This window comes from Terrapene carolina, unplaced genomic scaffold (genome assembly GCF_002925995.2).
Source record: "Terrapene carolina triunguis isolate 2854851 unplaced genomic scaffold, T_m_triunguis-2.0 Scaffold232, whole genome shotgun sequence".
Taxonomy (NCBI): Eukaryota; Metazoa; Chordata; order Testudines; family Emydidae; genus Terrapene; species Terrapene triunguis.
In genome coordinates, this window is record NW_020664583.1 from 8,580,334 (window position 1) to 8,584,695 (window position 4,362).

The 4,362-nt window shown below is 45.7% G+C and overlaps 1 non-coding gene across 1 annotated transcript; it reads right to left on the bottom strand.

Moving 5' to 3' along the window:
• Window positions 1-4,030: 4,030 nt before the first annotated feature.
• On the bottom strand, window positions 4,031-4,133 carry LOC112103785. Its single transcript, XR_002907863.1, has one exon. It is a non-coding gene; the product is annotated as a U6 spliceosomal RNA (small nuclear RNA).
• Between the last annotated feature and the right edge of the window lie 229 nt (window positions 4,134-4,362).

Below are 4,362 nucleotides of genomic sequence, written 5' to 3' on the forward strand. Positions count from 1 at the left end.
AGAGAGCTCAGTTCATTGGCTAACATAACCACTCTACTGTGGCCGGAGAATAGGTTCCCAACACAACACTCAAGGGACGCTAGGCCTCTGATGCCCCAGGGCCATCTTTTCTTGTCATCCACCCATTCCCTGATTCTGGACTGGAAATCAACGACCAAGCCAGTTCGGTGTTCAACCCCCACATTCTCTTGCAGCTTCCAGTACCAGGAACTGCATTTCTCTAGTGGGCTGCACCACGCTGCCATCTTAACACCACACCCCAGAGAGGAGAATGAATGAAAAGCAAGCCACACAAAAGCCGGAGTTCCACATTCATACTTAAAACTACATAAAATGAGCCCTCCATAGCTTTGGCATCAGAGGAGACCAGAACCTTGAAAATCAAGCCCATTTTCACCCTATACAAATTGGACTTCTGAATGAAAGTGCTCCCATGGAGCTATATACTCCCCAAAACAAATGAGGAAAAGAGATCAATTTGCCCATTGTTACCGACCTCTCTGTGGCCACACCTGTTCACAATCAGCCAAGTCACCCTGTAGAAGAACTGTCATTCAGTTGAAGCAATAGGTAAAACAAGGCAAATCCGGTAACCTCCCTTTGGGAATTCCAAGCATGGGCATGCAGTATTACAGCAGCACAGTGCTCAGCTGTGCCAGATCAAGGAATTGATAAGAACCTGGTCTTTGGATTTCCTCATTTGGTTCCCCTCACCTGATGTTTGCGGGAGTTTACATCCAAAAATAAGTCAAACCCAGCCCAGAAAATTTCACCTAGTTTACAATCTGTGGGAATTTTAACTTCACTTGCAATGATTATTCATACCAGGAGCTGTGCCAGGAAAACATATCTGTTTATACAATCAGGAAACAGAAATGATATTGTGTTACTTATGACCAGTCGCAATGAAGCAACACAGCTCCCAGGTGGGATATTGCGGTTTGAATAGCAAGCCACAGAGTAAACACAAAAATTACCCCAAAATTGCTCAATAATGTCCATTAGTGAATAAATTCAAGGAAATCATCTGCTCACAGCCATCCTGAGAGAAGGAGAAGAGATCAGATAAGAGAAGAGATCAGATATCAGGAAAAAACTTTCTTTCGGGGTAGTTAAGCACTGGAATAAATTTCCCAGGGAGGCTGTGGAATCTCCATCATTGGACTTTTTTAAGAGCAGGTTAGACAAACACCTGTCAGGGATAGTCTAGATAATATTTAGTCCTGCCATGAGTGCAGGAGACTAGACCAGAAGACCTCTCGAGGTCCCTTCCAATCCTACGATTTTATGATTCTATAAATTATTACAAATTATTTGCTCACACTAGGCATTATGCACTTTAACACATGAACATACCCAATATCAATGGCTTTCGTTCAAAAACTAAGGGCCAAGGTTTTCAGAAGTGCCTAGAGATTTTGAGTGACTATGTTGAGACACTTCCTGAAAATCAGTCCCCTGGAGATCCCTGAAGCCGGGTCCCCAAAATCTTGGCCAAAGACATTTCTTTGCTTCCTGCAGTTCCAAACTGAATTAAACAAAATTCTGGAGCAGCTATTCACAAAAAGCGCAGATCTTTTGCTGGTGTATTAATGATGCTATGACAACTGACACTAGCTGAGGCTCTGCCTTGGACTGTTTTCACCCTTTAGACAGATTAGATGGGCCTTTCATACTGTTTTATTACTAATAAGAACAATACTAACTTAATCTTAAAGACATCTATCGGCGCATGCAGCAGTCCAAATGCTGAAACACAAACCGCCTCTCCTTCTGCTCCATGCTAGCAAAGCTGTTCCATATTTAGCTCAGAATCCAGCTATTCCACATTTGACCAACTGTTCTCTGTGGTGTCATCTTTGTTTGTTTATCCCCAAACTGTTCTCTGAAATTCTGGGTCTAAAAAAAAACAACAGGCCTTTTTCTTTTCTTTTTTTTTAAAGACAAGAAAAATAAAAAGCAAGAGCTGCTGTACAGCTGCCAGTGTGTTTTACCGTGGGGCAGAAATCTCCATCTCCCCATTTCACAGATAAGGGAAATCAGGGACAGAGGTTAAGGGACTTTTCCAAGGTCTCATATAAGCCAGTGACAGAGCCAAGACTAGAAGTCAGGTCTCTTGATTCCCAGGCCAGCATGTCATTCCCAGGATCACACTGCCGCCGCCTTCCTGCTGATTGCTTTTAGCTTTCTGACATCATCTAATCAGGCCAGGTTGCACATGCACACATTTTAGGTCATACACTGACCAGCTCCCATAAGAGCCCTGACTTCAGTGTCGGCTATGGGAACATGTCAGATGCCACTACAAGCCAAGCATTCAGCTAGCAGATCATCTGAGGAAGTCTGGTGTGTCCTGAAAGGCTGAAGAAGATCTCAGGGCACGTTCCATTACACCAGGGATGATGGATCCAGTGCCTTGGAGGTAATCAACACATCACAGTCTATTTAGCACATGACATTGCAAGTCACAGAAAAATACAGAGGGAGGGGCAGGCAATACAGCCCCTTGCTAGAAAGTTATGAAACACAGAGCCAGGAGGCAAAGGGAGAGGGGAGCAGGGCCGGCTCCAGGGTTTTGGCCGCCCCAAGCAGCCAAACAAACAAACAAACAAACAAAAAAAAGCCGCGATCACAATCTTGATCTGCGGCAGCAATTCGGCGGGAGGTCCTTCGCTTCAAGCAGGAGTGAGGGACCGTCCGCCGAATTGCCGCCGAACAGCTGGACGTGCCGCCCCTCTCCGAAGTGGCCACCCCAAGCACCTGCTTTGTAAGCTGGTGCCTGGAGCCGGCCCTGGAGGGGAGCCTTCCGGATCAACCACTGGGCAAGTCACTGTGGTATTTGGGCAGCTTCCCCAGCAGCAGCCTGGGTACAGATGTTTTCTCCCATGCAGATCATTTTTCGTGAGGCCGACAGACATCGTTTGGTTCCCTGGTACGAGAGGCAGCTGTAATCACTTGTCCTTTCTCACACACATGTCCTGGAGGCTTCTCATTAAACTTCCACATCTGTTCCTGGTTTGCTATTTGTCTGAAGATATTCCTGCTATGCCAGAGAATGTGCAGCAAAAGGTCAGGTGACATCTCAAGAGAGAGGGGGCCTCAAGATTTAGCCCTGTGGATGGCAGGTGAAGCAGTAGCAGGAGTTATTATATAGAACAGTCCATGATGGACATCAATAGGGTGTTGATATAAACAGCCCACCATGTTGCTGCTCAAAAATGGTTGCACACGACTCTTTGAGCAGTCAGGAGGGGAAGAAAACGGGCACAAAGAAGTCATTGCTTCACCCTGGCCTCTCTGGGTAATTAATCCACAGCGCTAGGGGGCTCTGAAGACAGGTGGGGTGGGTAAATTAGAAAGAGAAATGGAGTGTGGGGGAGAGAGAGAGGATCCTGGAGATTTAAACATGGAGGTAACAAGCAAACATTACTTTCCTACCTGCCCCACCACCGGTGGTGGGGAAACTCGGACGATTAAAGGAAGCTGCCTCTCTGTATCTCTTCTTGCAAACCCACATTCCAACAACTCGGCTGCTAGGTGCATTTTTAGCTGCTGAGTGGTCCCAGCCCCCACCCCGCCCCCATCTTATGGAGTGAGGAGTTCTTTTTTGGTTTGCTTTGCCAGTGGGAGAGTGATCTACAACAGGCAAGATGGAAGATGTTCTAATTTGGGTTTCCTATGATTTTTATAATTAGGTTTAGGCAAGGTTGGATGTATATGGCACAATCATCTGTTAGCTTGGTTCTGTCTACTCCCCTTCCCCCACCCCAAAGGGTTTTCATGAGACTGTAGTAATGTCTACTGTGCTCTGGAGCTAGATATCTTAGGTATTTAGATCAAATTGCAGCTTGGGTAATTTTCACCCAGAATAACACAGGGCCAAATTCTGTGGTCCTCAATTGAGTAAAGTTCCCACTCCAGTAATTGCAGTGGCCAAATCCATCTGGGGCGAGAGATGCTGGGAGAGACTGCTAAAGGCTAGACCAAGAGTTTTCTCTCAGCTGTGGCCACAATGCATTGTAGGGGAGTGAAGGAACTTATGACCCCCACGAATTTGTGTGTCATCTTTGCGCAGGGGCCATGCTAATCTTCTCTGTATCATTCCAATTTTAGTATATCACCCTAGGCAAGCACATAAGACAAGTCACAATTTCCCCCTGCACATTGCAAAGGGACCTCAAAGCTGTACTTATAAGGGAGAAAAAACCCAGTTCGTCGTTAATGCCAAATAGATTTAGTTTAAAAATAAACCATCTTGTTGCTAATACATTTCACAACACTTCTGTCACTTCTGTCAAGAAAGGGGCTCATGATGAATGCCTTTATCATTGCAAAAGATCTCACTTCCTCAGTGCTCTCCAG